This window comes from Cervus elaphus, chromosome 5 (assembly GCF_910594005.1).
Source record: "Cervus elaphus chromosome 5, mCerEla1.1, whole genome shotgun sequence".
NCBI classification, from domain to species: domain Eukaryota; kingdom Metazoa; phylum Chordata; class Mammalia; order Artiodactyla; family Cervidae; genus Cervus; species Cervus elaphus.
The window spans coordinates 81,954,181-81,970,972 of record NC_057819.1 but is presented as its reverse complement, the minus strand read 5'-3'; the positions used below and the strand labels follow the sequence as shown (position 1 = coordinate 81,970,972).

The 16,792-nt window shown below is 39.7% G+C and overlaps 1 long non-coding RNA gene and 1 pseudogene across 1 annotated transcript; both read right to left on the bottom strand.

Annotated features, from left to right (window-relative positions):
* Window positions 1-4,978: 4,978 nt before the first annotated feature.
* Window positions 4,979-5,711, bottom strand: LOC122693379. Its single transcript, XR_006340892.1, has 2 exons — window positions 5,596-5,711; window positions 4,979-5,108 (listed from the first exon to the last, which is right to left on the bottom strand). It is a non-coding gene; the product is annotated as an uncharacterized LOC122693379 (long non-coding RNA).
* A 4,946-nt stretch (window positions 5,712-10,657) lies between these two features.
* On the bottom strand, window positions 10,658-11,586 carry LOC122693378 (annotated as a pseudogene).
* Window positions 11,587-16,792: the final 5,206 nt, after the last annotated feature.

Genomic DNA, 16,792 nt, shown 5'->3' with positions numbered 1-16,792 from the left:
AGGGGACTTTAACACCCCACTCTCACCAATGGACAGATAATCAAAACAGAGAATCAATAAGGAAACAAAAACCTTAAATGAAACATTAGACCAAATGGACCTAAATGATATCTTCAGGACTTTCCATCAAAATGCAGAATAGTTTCTTCTCAAGTGCATATGGAACATTCTCCAAGATAGACCACATCTTGGGCCACAAATCAAGCCTCAGTAAATTTAAGAAAATTGAAATTGTATCAAGTATCTTCTCTGACCACAACGCTATGAGACTAGATATCAACTACAAGGGAAAAAAAAAAAAACAGCAAAAAACACAAGCTCATGGAGATTAAACAATATATTACTAAATAACAAAGAAGTTATTAAAGAAATAAGAAAGGAAGTCAAAAGATTACTAGAAAAAAGTGACAGTGAAAACATGACTACCCAAAACCTATAGGATTCAGCAAAAGCAGTTTTAAGAGGGAGGTTTATAGCGGTACAATCATACCTCAAAAAATAAAAAAATAACATCAAATAGACAGCCTAACTCTACATCTAAAGCAGCTGGAAAAAGAAGAATAAAAAACCCCAAAGTCAGCAGAAGGAAGGCGATCATAAAAATGAGAGCAGAAGTAAATGAAAAAGGAAGGAAATAATAGCAAAGATTAATAAAACTAAAAGCTGGTTCTTTGAGATGATGAAGTTTCCCTGGTAGCTCAGAGAGCACAGTGTCTGCCTGCAATGCAGGAGACCTGGATTCGATCCCTGGGTCTGGAAGATCCCCTGGAGAAAGAAATGGCAACCCACTCCAGTACTTTTGCCTGGAAAATCCCATGGACGGAGAGGCCTGGTAGGCTGCAGTCCATGGGGTCGCAAAGAGTCAGACATGACTGAGCGACTTCACTTTGAGATGATAAACAAAATTGACAAACCACTAGCCAGATTCATCAAGAAAAAAAGGGAGAATAATCAAATCAACAAAATTAGAAATGCAAAAGGAGAAGTTAATAACAGACAACACAGAAATACAAAGGATCATAAGAGAATATTGTGAGCACTATATGCTAACAAAATGGACAACCTAGAGGAAATGGACAGATACTTAGAAAAGAACAGCCTCCCAAAACTGAACCAGGAAGAAACAAATTATGAAGAACCTAGTTACAAACACTGAAATTGAAACAGTGGTTAACAATCTTCCCCAAAACAAAAGCCCAGGGCCAGATGGCTTCACAGGGGAATTCTATCAAACATTTAGAGAAAAGCTAATGCTTATTTTTCTGAAATTTTTCCCAAAAAAATTTCCAGACTCATTCTATGAGGCCACAATCACCCTGATACTGAAACCAGGCAAACACAACACAAAAAAAGAAAATTACAGGCCAATATCACTGATGAACATAGATGCAAAAACCCTCAACAAAATTCTAGCCAACAAAATCCAACAATATATTAAGAAGGTCATACACCATGATCAAGTTGGATTTATTCCAGGGATGCAAACATTCTTCAATGTACACAAATCATTCAAGGTGATATACCATATCAACAAATTTAAAGATTAAAAACCATATAATCATCTCAAAAGATGCAGAAAAAGCCTTCAAAAGAATTCACCATTCATTTATGATTAAAACTCTTCAAAAAATGGGCATAGAAGGAACCTACCTCAACATAGTAAAGGCCATATATGAAAAACACACAGCAAATATTATTCTCAATGGTGAAAAACTAAAAGTTTTCCCTCTAAGACCAGGAATAACACAAGGGCCCACTCTCACCATTATTATTCAACATAGTTTTGGAGGCCCTAGCTATGACAATTAGAGAAGAAAAAGAAATAAAAGGAATCCAGATGGGAAAAGAAGAAATAAAGCTCTCACTGTTTGCAGATGACATGGTATTATACATAGAAAACCCAAAGGAAAGTATCAGAAAATTACTAGAGCTATTCAGCAAAGTCGCGGGATACAAGGTCAATACACAGAAATCACTTGCACTCCTATATACTAACAACGAAAATCAGAAAGAGAAATTAAAGAATCAATCCATTCACCATTGCAACAAGAGGAATTAAATATCTAGAGATAAACCTACCTAAGGAGACAAAAGACCTGTATACAGAAAACTATAAGACACTGATGAAAGAAATCAAAGACAACATAAACAGATGGAGAGATATTCCATGTTCCTGGGTAGGAAGAATCAATATTGTGAAAATGACTATACTACCAAATGCAATCTACAGATTCAATGTAATCTCTACAAAATTACCAATGACATTTTTCACAGAACTAGAAACAAAAAATTTCACAATTCATATGGAAACACCAAAGACCCCGAATAGCCAAAGCAGTCTTGAGAAAGAAGAATGGAGCTGGATGAATCCATCTTCCTGACTTCAGACTATACTGCAAAGTTACAGTCACCAAGAGAGTATGGTCCTGGCACAAAAACAGAAATATACACCAATGGAACAAGATAGAGAACCCAGAAATAAGCCCATGCACCTATGGATACCTTACTTTTTACAAAGAAGGCAAGAATATACAGAGGCAAAGACAACCTCTTCAATAAATGGTCCTGGAAACTGGGCAGCTATGTGCAAAAGAAGGAAATTAGATCACTACCTACTGCCATACACAAAGATCAACTCAAAATGGATTAAAGACCTAAATGTAAGACCAGAAATGATTAAATTCTTAGAGGAGAACATAGGCAGAATATTCGATGACATGAATCAAAGCAAGATCTTCTATGATCCATCTTCTAGAGTAATGAAAACAAAAACAAAAATGAAGAAGTGGGACCTAATAAAACTTAAAAGCTTTTGCACAGCAAAGGAAACTTCAAATAAGGTGAAAAGACAACTCTCAGAATGGGGGGAAATAATAGCAAAGGAAACAACTGATAAAGAATTCATTTCCAAGATATACAAGCAGCTCATACCAATCAATACCAGAAAGGCAAACAACCCAATCAAAAAGTGGGAAAGAGACCTGAAGAAACAGTTCTCCAAAGAAGGCATATAGATGGCTAACATGCACATGAAAAGATGCTCAACATCACTCATTATTAGAGAAACACAAATCAAAACTACAATGAGGAGATTGGGAAAAGATGGAGAAGGAGTAGGTGGACGCGGAGTACATCTCTCTCCACAGATACATCAGTTATAGCCCTTCAGACACAGAAGTGCATGCAGAACATCAGCTGAGAGCAGACAGGAGCCCCTGACCAGTGGAAAAGAATACATAGAACCATGCAAAACTAGGTAGGATGAAAAAACTAGGGGGAAAAACTGGAGTGTTCATACGACTGGACCTGCCCTCGGTGGATGGGGACACTGAAGCAGAGGTCTGATCCACACATCAGGGCAATTGTCTGAGTCAGAGGAGAAACATTCAAAGCTGAGTGTGAAAGAGCTGATCTGCAGCAGCCTAAATGAAATGAGAATCAGACAGTCCTTGCCGAAGCCATACATACCCCTGACAGGGATGCAGGTACTGGATGACACAGTGGCTGGGAGCTGGAGTTTAGGGGTTGTGGAGCAATTCCAGGGCAAGAGCTGCTGTTGACTGCAGAGAGATGGATAGAGGGATTGTGAGGGAGGAGACTATAGTGGGAAATGCCTGTGGAGGAAAGACAGGCAGCCATGGAAGCAAGGCGATACTACTGAGTCACGAGTACGGGGTGGAGCCATTACCACAGCCTCTCAGACCACACAAGCCAGCATGGGCAGCTGAACAATAGAGAGGTTGGCCCATTAAATGCCTGCTGCACAGAACTACAGAGTAGGACCCCACCCAGGGTGCCCGTTTAGTGACTGATGCACCAAACAACAGAGGACCCTAGGCCCTCTAAGTGCCTGCATGGGTTGAACTATGGAAAAAGACAGACCAAAGAGGCCTTCTGATCCCCAGCTACAAGAGGCTCGAAAAAGACTCTGATAGTACCATAACTCCTGGGGTGGAGGCAGTGCGTGTACCTGCACACTTGGTGCTGCCAGAACCCCCACAAACCAAGTAACTGTGCAAACTTCATGTTCAATCCTCACTGGGGCAGAGGTGCCTCAGGCAAAAAAAGTCTTACATCTATGAGCACAGGGTTGCTTCTGTTGTGTCTGACTCTTTGCGAACCTGTAGACGGTGGCCTGCCAGGCTTCTCTGTCAGGGGGGTTCTCCAGGCAAGAATACAGGAGTGTATTGGCCAATACTGGTTGCCATATCCTTCTAGAGCACTTTATCCCCTTCTTCCCTAACCGCTAACTCCCCTGAGTACCTGGTGCTGCCAGAACCCCTACGACCAAGCAGCTGCACCACCTCCACACCTGGCCCTCACAGGGGCAAACACAAGTCTTCCAGAGCAGGCTCAGGAGCAAACCGCAGTGGATGACGCACATGCAGAGGTGGGAATAAAACCACAATTGAAACCCAGGGGCAGTGTGGCTATGGAAGAAGACACAAAACCTTCCCACCAGCTGTACAAGCTGCAGATTAAATCCACATGATCAACTAGGCAGACTCTGAGTCTATGGAATATATAAAAGGACATTGAGAGCAGCCACAAAAGAAAATGCACTAGTTCTCATAGCTATGGACACTGGAGGCAAGAACACAGAGGAGAAGGACCAGATTGGAATCTGAGCTGCCTCCACAGCAGGTCCAGAGATCAGCACAGTATTAAAGAGCATACTAGGGAAGTGAGGTGGACTGTGATTCCCAGAGAGGAAAAAGACTGACAGCAGTGACTCAAGAAAAACACTTATTATTCTTATGTTTAACTTGTTCTGTAGATTCTTTTGAATTTTTCTCTCTTTTTTTCCCCATTCCCTCCTACCCCTTTGATGTAGTTGTCAATTTTATTGGCACGATGAAATTTAATTAAGCTTCGGAGCTTTTTTTTTTTTTTCTCAGTCACATTTTGTATTGTTCTTACAAATCTACCTCTATGTTGGGCGTTTTCAATTCTGTGGAGTTTTCCTTTTTTTTTTTTTTTTTTTCCTGTTTTTTATTTTAATTTTTTAAACCTATTGTTTTTTCTACATTTATTCCTTTGTTTGCTTTTTCTACTGTTCTTTTCCCCTTGCAGTTAATCTTTAATGTAAATAAACCTTCTTTATCTACCTCAATTAAACTATGCATATCTATTCTTTCTTTCCTTTCCACTGAACATATTTGTTAGTTTTATTTGTATTGCTTTATTCCCCAATTGGTACCTTGCTTCAGTTTTGTTTTCCTTTTTGTGCTTTAGTTAGTTTTGTTCTAAACTGGTACATATAATTTTTTATTTCCTTTGTTTGCCGGGTCAATTTACTGTACCTTATTTTTGTTAACTTTTTTGAGTTTGCTGATGGGTGTATATGTATATGTATATATTCAGTCACACTTTTTATTGTTGTTATAAACCTCTGTGTCTACATTGGGCTTTTGCAGTTCTGTGGAGTTCCCACCCCATTTTATTTCTTCTGCCTTTTCCCCCTTTTCTCTTCTTTATAATATTAATTTTTAATTTTTAAACCTATTATATTTTTTCTACATTTATTTCTTTGTTTGCCTTTCCTATTCTTTCCCCTTTGCAGTGAATCTTTAATGTACATAAATCTTCATCTACCTCTATTTAACTCTGCATACCTATTCTTTCTTTCTTTTCTTTCTGTCCTTTACTCTCAACATATTTGTTAGTTTTGTTTTCATTGCTTTATTACCCACTTGGCACCTGGCTTTAATATTGTTTTCCAGTTTGGGCTTTAGTTAGTTTTATTCTTAACTGGTAAATATAAATTTTATTTCCTTTGTTTTCCAGGTGAATCTGCTGTACTTTATTTTTGTTGGAGTGTTTTGACATTGCTCATGAGTATTTTAATTATTATTTGCCTGATTTTGTAACTGCCATTTGTCTGGAGTTCATCTTTGGTTTCTTGATTTTGGGTATTTGATTTAATCTCACTTAATGCCATAACAAACCATTTGTGGAATCTTCATTTCTCACCAGGGGTCAAGCCCTGATCCTTTGGAGTGGGAGCACTGATTCCAAGACACTAACTACCAGAGAACTAACACTAGGGAGTATCAAATAGTGAGAACTCACACAAAGGAAGTCACTTGAATACAGGACCCGGCATCACCCAACCACCAGTAGCACTCTGTGCAGGACACCTCATCTAAACAACAAACTAAACAAAAATACAAACCAAATCATAACCAGACAGGATTACCACCTCACTCAGCCTTGCCCTTCAGAGGAAAAACAACAACCACAACAACTGAGCACAAATCTCACCCTATACAAAGCTTACACAAACAACTGGACCAACCTTAAGAAGGCAGAAACCAAAAGGAAGAAAGAATTCAACCTTGAGGCCTTGGAAAAGGAGGCTTCAAACACAATAAGCTAAAAAAAGAAAAGGCAGAGAAATACTACACAACTGAAGGAACAAACTAGAAACCCAGAAGTCCAAATAAATGAAGAGGAAATAGGCAAAGTAACTGAAAAGAATTCAGAATAATGATAGTAAAGATGATCAAAAACCTTGAAAACAAAATGGAGAAAATGCAAGAATCAATTTAAAAAGATATAGAAGAACTAAAGAATAAACATACAGAGGCAAACAACACAATTACTGAAATTAAGCATACTCTAGAAAGAATCAATAGCAGAATATCTGAAGCAGAAGAACGAATCAGTGAGCTGGAAGATAAAATGGTGGAAATAACTTCTGAAGAGCAGCATATAGTAAAAAAGAATGAAAAGAACTGAGCATAGTCTCAGAGACCTCTGGGACAATATTAAGTGCACCATATGTGAATTATAGGGGTCCCAGAAGAGGAAGAGAAGAAGAAAGGGTATGAGAAAATTTTTGAAGAGATTATAGTTGAAAATTCCCCCAACATGGAGAAGGAGATAGTCAAATCCAAGAGGTTCAAAGAGTCCCATACAGGATAAACTCAACAAGAAACAAGCCAAGATACATATTAATCAAACTAACAAAGGCTAAACACAAGGAAAGAACCTAGAGGGGTGGTATGGGAAGGGAAATGAGAGGGAGGTTCAAAAGGGAGGGGATTTATGTATTCCTATGGCTGATTCATGTTGAGGTTTGACAGAAAGCAACAAAATTCTGTAAAGCAATTATCCTTCAATTAAAAAATAAATTTAAAAAACTACAATGAGATACCACTTTACACGTGTCACTATGGCCATCTTAAAAAAGTCTACAAACAATAAATGCTGGAGAGGGTGGGGAGAAAAGGGAACGTTCTTGCACTGTTGGTGGGAATGTAAACTGATACAGCCATATGGAAGATGGTATGGAGACTCCTTAAAAAGCTTAGAGTAAAACCACCACATGACCCAGCAATCCCACTCCTAAGCATTTACCCCCTGAGGAAATAAAAACGGAAAAAGACACATGTATCCCAAATGTTCACTGCAGCACTTTTTACAATCGCTAGAACATGGAAGCAACCTAGATGTCCATCAACAGATGAATGGATAAAGAAGCTGTGTTACATACATACAATGGAATACTACTCAACCATAAAAAGGAACGTATTTGAATGCATTCTAATGAAGTGAAAATAGAGCCCGTTATTCAGAGTGAAGTTAGTCAGAAAGAGAAATATAAATATCGTATGCTACCAGTTCTAATGAGATGGATGAAACTGGAGCCTATTATACAGAGTGAAGTAAGCCAGAAAGATAAAGAACATTACAGCATACTAACACATATATACGGAATTTAGAAAGATGGTAACGACAACCCTATATGCAAAACAGAAAAAGAGACACAGAAGTACAGAACAGACTTTTGAACTCTGTGGGAGAAGGTGAGGGTGGGATGTTGCGAAAGAACAGCATGTATATTATCTATGGTGAAACAGGTCACCAGCCCAGGTGGGATGCATGAGACAAGTGCTCGAGCCTGGTGCACTGGGAAGACCCAGAGGAATCGGGTGGAGAGGGAGGTGGGAGGGGGGATCGGGATGGGGAATACGTGTAAATCTATTGCTGATTCATATCAATGTATGACAAAACCCACTGAAAAAATAATTAATTTAAAAAAAAAGAAAAAAAGAAAAAAAAAAACCTAAAAAAATAAATAAATAAATAAATATCGTATGCTGACACATATATATATAGAATTTGAAGAGATGGCACTGATGAATTTATTTTCAGGGCAGCAATGGAGAAACAGAGAACAGACCCATGGACACAGTGGGAGGAGAGGAGGGAGAAGGGGAGATGTATGGAGAGATAGAAATTTACAATACCGTATGTAAAACAGACAGCCAATGGGAATTTACTGTATGACCCAGGGAACTCAAACAGGGGCTCTGCAACAGGCTGAAGGGTGAGGTGGTCAGGGAGAGGGGAGGGAGGTCTGGGAATGAGGGGACATGGGTGTACCTATGGCTGATTCTTGTTGATGCATGACAGAAAACCACAAAATGCTATAAAGCAATTATCCTTCAATTAAAAGTTTCTTAAAAATGTACAATGACTGAAGTTTTGGAAGCCATATTGTCATCATTATGGGAAAGACAGGGAATTATAGAGCAGCCAAAACAGATCCTAAAATGTTGGAGTTGATGAATTAACCAACTATACAATTGTGTATCCTCTAATCTTTCTAAGTGAGATAATCTCCTCATTCTTTAAGCCACTGTGATCTGGTTATGTTGCTACTTGCAATGAAAAGCATCCTTACGGATGTGTATTTCAAAGAGGTCTATCATAGTGTCCAAAAGAATTCACACCCACCATATAGCTGTGTGTCATATGCTGAGCATCACATTTTATGAGCCATGTGATCATATGAGAGCAAATACAGAGGAGATGGTCAGGATGTTGGAATCAGGAAACTTGTCACAATGGAAATAATTGAAGGAATGTAGATGCTGCATCTGGAAAAGAGACAAATTAGAGGATGAGAAAAGTAATTGTCAAATATTTAAAGGACTTAGGCGTGAATGGGAAAACACTGTTCTGTGGGACCTCCCAGATCAAATATGACAGAGTTCATTTTCTCTCCTGTCATCTCCAAACACCCACTGCAAATGGGGAGAAATGTGTGAAATGGGACAGGGAAGTATCAGTGAAGAAACGATGAATTCAGAGCTGCCATGATGGCTTGAAGAGTCTGTAACTTTTATTTCCTGGATGGGATGGTTGCTAGGAGGGAAGAGGAAACAAAAAGCTTTCTATTCTCTTCTTAACTTTGGAGCAATGTTATACATTGCCCAAGATTTTAACGAAGGGAAACATACTTCAGTGAAATGGGGTAAATAAATACAAGTTATACAGAGACGTGGGGCTCCCCTGGGAGCTCAGCTGGTAAAGAATCTGCCTGCAAAGTGGGAGATCTGGGTTTGATCCCTGGGCTGGGAAGATCCCCTGGAGAAGGGAACAGCTGCTCACTCCAGTATTCTGGCCTGGAGAATGCCAGGGACTGTATAGTCCATGGGGTTGCAAAGAGTTGAACATGACTGAACAACTTTCATCTTACTTTATACAGAGATAAAAGAAGATTACAACTCACAGGGAAAGAACAGTATGCAAGAAAAAGGAGAAATGCCTATCTGAATAAGATAATGTCTAGGTCCTGAGAGGATTTAAAGATGAATAAAGTACAGCCCCCACCCTTAAGAAGCCCTCATTCCAGGGTAGGAAGTCAAAGGGAAAGGCAAAACCCCATGAGGCAGCAGCCTTGGACTGAACCCATACCTCAGATCAGGACCACTAATAGATATGGTCCTGCTCTCTCTGGCCTTGGTTCCCAAACCATCCTAGAGCATCTTCTTCTTAGCCACACCATACTAATGATGTAAAGATTTGGTTCAGAAAGTAGAATAGTTTTCATATTATCCAAAGAGTATTTGGTAGAAAAGGAACAATCCAAAGGGAAAATACACTTATGGGAATTTTCAGACAGTGTTACAAGTGAGATCACTTCCAAAGTACCACAATGAGGTTGAGGTAGAGAGACAGAGAGCAAAACAAATGTGATTGCTTCAAAGTTGAAATGAAAATATGGAGCATTCATCACAGATATTTATCCATAGAAGAGGAACTCTCTAAGTTTTCCCTTGTGATTGTCTGAGACACTGAGTATTAAATTCTACCTGTATCCTCTGCCTCGAAACTTGCAGTCAGAGAAAATGTCCCCTAGCCCAGCTCTTCACCTCACTTGCTCCTCATTATTGAGAAAGTCACTTCTGTCTGAGTTTTCCCATTTGTAAAACTGATTTGTTCATTTAGTTGCTAAGTCACATCCTACTCTCTGGGATACCAAGGACTGTAGCCCACCAGGTTCCTCTGTCCATGGGATTTCCCAGGCAAGCATATTGGAATGGGTTGCTATTTCCTTCTCCAGGGGATCTTTCTGACCCAGGGATTGAACTCATGTCTCCTGCATTGGCAAGCACACTCTTTACCATTGAGGAACCAGGGGTGGACAAAATTGTTTAATATAATAATAGCATACCCACTGTCAGTTTTCTGAGAATGACACAAAAGTACGAAAATGCCTAACACAATACCTGACACAGGAGTAGGTCCACAGAAATATTACTTTGTCTCAGCTGCCACACTCAGTAAAATCTTTTCTTCACTTCTCACATGGGAAAACAGTTCAGAGAAAACATTTGTCATTTAAAGTCAATCTATCTTAAGTTCACTTTCTGCTGGAAATCACTAGGCATTTGCCTAACCTCTTCATGGTTGCCTGCATCTCCTGATTCCTCAATGCATAAATGATGGGGTTGAGACGGTGTAGCTGATAGACACAGCTTTGTCCATGGGGAAGGAAGGGAAGGGTCAAACATAGATATAGATACTGGGAATAAAAATCATAGAAACAACGATGATGTGCGTGGTGCAGGTGGAAGCTGCCTTCCTCCTTGCCTTCCCTGAGTGGGACCTCAGCATCACCTGGATGACAGTATAAGAGATCAGAAGGAGGAGGAACAGATGAAGACCAGCATCCCGCTGTTGGAGATCACAAGGAACTCCAGGAGAGAGGTGTCCATGCAGGCAAGTCTCAGCACTTGTGGAATGTCACAGTAAAAGTTATCCAAGGGTTGGATAACTGTGTCGGGGCCACAGAAAAGTAATGGGAGCATCAGAATCAGCTGGACAATGGAGTGGACAAAGACCCTTACCCAGGCAGCCACCACCAGCCCTACACACACTCGAGTGTTCATGATGGTGACATAGTGGAGGGGCCGGGAGATGGCTATGTAGTGGTCTCAGGATAACACTGGGGGGAAGAAGACAGTCCCACCTCCCAAGAGGTGAAAAAAGAAAATCTGGGCCATGCGACTCTGGTAGAAGATGGTCTTCTCAGTGAGGATGTCCACCAGCATCTTTGGGGCAGTGACTGAGGAGAAACAAATATCTAAGACATCCAGGTTTGGCAGCAGGAGATACATGGGTGTGTGGAGCCTGGAATCAGAGGTCACCATGACCATGATGAGGAGGTTTCCCATGACAGTGGTGGTGTAGACAAACAGGAATACCAGGAACAAGAAGAGCTGGAGCTCCTGAGACTATGAGCCCCAGGAAGACAAACTCTGACACCCATGTGTGGTTCCCTGAATCCATGCTCTCTGCTCCATACACCTAAAGAAAACACACCACAAAGAGAGGTGTATGAAGTTACTATGCGCCATTCTAGTGCTCAGTGACTCAAGGCAATTGTCCAAGTCCATACAAAGGACACCTTCATGTGCAGATCATAATACCCTGGGCTGATATAAGTGATCTTGTCTTTGGAGAGTTGATACTGGAATACACATTCACAAGATAACTTAAATTGATCTAGAGACATATGCAACCTGCTTTTCAAAGATTCAGTGGTAATAGAGTGGTGAGAAGACACATAGAGCCCAACGGAGTTCGGAAATGTAAAGTTCATAACTTTATATTTCTCTGAGATTTCACCTTGAGTAAATCTCTTATCTGAGTCTCAGATTTCATCTCTGTAAGAAAATGTCTGTAAATTTGTCTCGGAGCTTGAATAAAATAACACACAAGTTTTCTAGAACACTGTCTAAAACAATAAATGGTAATCATTCTCTTCTGTGTAGTCTCCTACTCTTAAGATATTCTCCCCTTTCCGGTCTCTAATACATTTTTGTTCCAATCATTTTTCTTTCAATCAACAGTTAACAGATAATAATGTTAATGAACTTTTTCATATGTCTATGGTTTTCTTCTACAATTCAACAAAAATGTGCTATGGATACAATCTTCATTTCAGAATTTATTTGTGCCCTGAAGTGATCATCCTTGCTGTTAGTAACTAATAAGTACCTGGTATTAATTCTAGCATGAGTGAAATATGCAAGTTCATGCAGGAGAATCTCTGGCCACAACTGCACATCTGGGACATTTCATTTTTCCCCATCCTCCACAGTAGGTAACCCCTTACTGAGTGAGGCTCAGCTCACCCACAACATAGGCAGAGTCAAGTGGCAGAAGTGTAACTAATTAGTACAGACATAGATGAATATATTGTTTGAACAGGAGACTTAGAGCTCTTCTGAAAAGACAGCAATTTCAGAAGTTGTTGAATCCAATCCAATAGAAGAGAAAAAAAATTATTAAAGGAGAAAAAATGGAAATAGGTGAAGAATTGAATGGAAGAAGAAATTTAAAAGGAAGGAAGACAGGGAAATAGAATGAGTGAAGGATGGGGAATGGAAAGGTGAAGGGGCAGAGGAGAAATTGGGACCAAAGGTGAAGAAAGACTCTTGGAGGGTGAGAGATAGAATGATTGGTGACACCCCACCCCTTCCACTTCCTCTCAGTCTCCACTCACTCTCACCTGACTCCCCAGATCCATTATCCATTAAAGATCACTCCCTTCTTATTTTTCACTTTCATCTTCACTTCCTCCAGTACACCTTCTACACAGCTGTACCTGAGACTTTTCTAAATGCTGATCTGATCACGTTCCCCTCTCACATCTAATTCTTGTAGTGATTCCACCAGAATCCTTTAGGAGCCACATTCAATACCCTGCAGATCAAGTCAGGGTAGAAACACATACAGAAGTGTATGCAACTCAGCATGTCATACAGACTATGAAATGTAATCTTCATCTGCTTTCCTAATCAGTATTTATACCTCCAATGGGCCACAAGCTTTTCAATCGATTATTAAATATTTAATTTATTTATTTCCATATTGGTTTCCCAGAATTCTGATCTGACTTTCTCATATCTAGAAAAGCCCATTCAAACGTCACCCTCTGTTACTCCTGTCACCTTTCTCCCGTGCAGAACAAATTTTCCATTCTCAGGGTTCTTATAACATTTCAAAAATACTTCTGTTATATATTTACCATCCGTTTTTCCACTTTCTCCCCTCAACCAACTGCATCATAACTTCAATATCTTAACAACCCCAGATCTTGGAACAGAAACTCTGGTAACAGCACATGCTCAGTGAATGTTGCCAAATACTGTATTAAGTAGGCAATGGATTATTTGGAGATATTTAAAGTGAACTTACTTATCCTCTGTTTCCTATCTCACAAGGGCAGTGCTATACTTGGTTGCTAAAATTACTGGGTTTTAAATGCAACCTGACGCAGTTATTTTAACAGTACATGCACCCAAATTATTTCCCAAAGCTCTCTTCCAACATTAGATTTAGTACCATCAAGTCTATGTGAAAGTTAAGTGCAAATGAAAGTCGCTCAGTCGTGTCTGACTTTTTGCAACTCCATGGACTACACAGACCCTGGAGTTCTCCGGGCCAGAATACTAGAGTGGGTAGCCATCCCCTTCTCCAGGGGATCTTTCCAACCCAGGGGTTGAATTCAGGTCTTCTGCATTTCAGGTGGATTCTTTCCCAGCTCAGCCACAAGGAAAGCCCAAGAATACTGGAGTGGGTAGTCTACCCCTTCTCCAGCAGATCTTCCAGAATCAGGAATCAAGAACTGGGGTCTCCTGCAATGCAGGTAGATTCTTTACCAACTAAGCTACTATGTCACATGTTTATTCTCCAGTTGGCGTTTCCAAAAACCTAACTACCATTGACTTATATGCTTGTTTGGAAAGCCCTCAGGCTCTCACCTTCCTTTAGCCCTGAATGGGGGAAGAGGGTTGAGGTCATGCATCTTTTGGTGGGATCCTCCCTATGTAGCCCCACATCTTCCTGTTCTCTGTCCATCCCTCACACACAGGACTCAGAGGCATGACCCTGGGGAAGAGAGTATATCCTCAGGGAGAAATGATTGGACTGGGCTCAGGAAGCAGAGCTGGAATGATTCCTGCTGGGAACAAGGGAACAATGAGAGTTGTTTCAAAGTTCCAAAGTCTTTCAGAAAGACTTACTATTGGAAAGTTCTCCTTGGACCAAAAGACAAAGAAACCAAAAACCACAACAAAAACTTACACAAAACAACAAAAGAAAACAAAAACCCACCAAGAATATTGAAAGCTGTAGAGATTCATAATATGTAGGATTAGGAGATGAGGGTCAGAAAGGACAGAGTTTCTCCAAAATAAACAAAATTTCTGGGACTTTTGCAAAGACCCATTTCATAGTTCATTCATTCACTTACTTGAACATCCACTAGAATTATCTGGAGGGGATGTTAAAACTCAGAATTACCCATGAAGAATTCTTCCTTTAGTAGGTCTTGGATTGAGTCAGAGAATTCACATTTCTAACAAACTTTCAGATGATGCTAATGCTGCTTGTCTAGGGCCACAGTTTGAGAACCACCGACTTTGAGTTTTACTGCTCTTGTCAGCACAATAAAGAAAGAAAAGAAAGTGAAGTCGCTCAGTTGTGTCCGACTCTTTGCGACCCCATGGACTGTAACCAACCAGGCTCCTCCATCCATGGGATTTTCCCAAGCAACAATACGGGAGTGGGTTGCCATTCCTTCTCCCGGGGCTCTTCCCAACCCAGGGATCGAACCTGGGTCTCCCGGATTGTAGGCAGACGCTTTTCCGTCTAAGCCACCAGGGAAGTTTGTTGTCAGCACAATGGACAGTTCTTTTTCACGGTGTCATTAAAGACAACAGATTTGATAGTTTTTCTTTCTTTTTTTTTTTTTTACAAAGAATTAATTGACCTTTTTAAAAATTAATTAGTTTATTTTAATATGTGGCTGATTACTTTACAATATTGTAGTGGTTTTTGCCATACATCACATGAATCAGTCATAGGTGTACATGTGTTCCCCATCCCGAACCCCCCTCCCACCTCCGTCCCCATCCCATCCCTCAGGGTCATCCCAGTGCACCAGCCCTGAGCACCCTGTCTCATGCATCAAACCTGGACTGGTGGTCTATTTCACATACGGTAATATACATGTTTCAATGCTAGAATTAATTGATCTTAACTTGCACAATGCCATAGGTGGAAAATGTTTGTTTACTACATTGGAAATAAATCTTGTAAATTCTTTTTTATTTTCTCAACCAGATTTGAAGGCTGATTTCCCATCCATGTCCAATTACATTGAGCCATCTGTAGTATTTTAGTATTCTTTATATAGGAATTACTATTCAGTAAGATCCCTCCTTTCATAAAAGGAGTAGTACAGGAAGTATATACACTATCTTATGATGAACTGTTTAGAACTGTAATTAACTGGCTTCATAATCCTAGTGTATACAATAAAAACTGTGATTCTTAGAGTTTCCTATTCTACTTGAGATTTCAGGTTGTTCTGAATTCCTTGTTACAAATATTTATAGCTAGCAAAATATAATCTCTCAGGTTTGTTTAAAAAAAAAACTGGTGAGCTCTGATTTTTTTCACATAGAAGAGATTTTAAAAACACTAATTCCTTCCAGTATTGAGTTTTAGCTCATTTTTAAATTTTTTTTATTTTTTTATTTTTTAGCTCATTTTAAACTTCAGCTTCTTGTCAAAATACCCTGGTCAATGCTAAGGAAGGACATAGGTCTTATCAGTCTCCTTGACTGTCAGATGTTAATAACTGCAACATTATCTGTTGTTGTTCGGTTGCTAAGTCATGTCCCATTCATTGTGACACCCTAGACTCACTCCACCGGTCTCCTCTGTCTGTAGAATTTTTCAAACAAGAATACTTAAGTAGGTTTCCATTTCCCCCTCTAGGGGATCTCCCTGACCCAAGGATTGAAACTGGGTCTCTTGTGCCTCCACAGCAACTAATTAAATTACCTGGATTAATTCATTATTACTCTGATTTGGTTTTCAGTAAGGAAGCCCTTGTATATTCTACTTGTATATTTCTCCTCTCAAGGAATGCACTCTTTTTTTGGTAAATTAATCAATTTATTTTAATTGGAGACTAATTATTTTGAAATATTGTGGTGGTTTTTTCCATATATTCACATGAATCAGCTATTGGTGTACATGTGTCCCCCATCCTGAACCACCTCCCTCTCCATTCCATCCCTCAGGGTTGTCCCAGTGCACCAGCCCTGAGCGAGCTGTCTCATGCATCGAACCTGGACTGGTGATCTATTTCACATATGTTAATATACATGTTTCAATGCTATTCTCTCAAATCATCCCACCCTCGCCTTCTCCCACAGTCCAAAAGTCTGTCATTTACATTTGTGTCTCTTTTGCTGTCTCGCATGTAGGGTCATTGTTACTATCTTTCTAAATTCCATATATATGCATTAAAATACTGCATTGGTGTTTTTCTTCCTGACTTACTTCACTCCGTATGATAGGTTCCAGTTCCAATCACCTCATTAGAACTGATTCAAATGCATTCTTTTTAATAGCTGAATAATAGTCCATTGTGTATATTTACTAAAGCTTTCTTGTCCATTCATCTGCCCGTTGA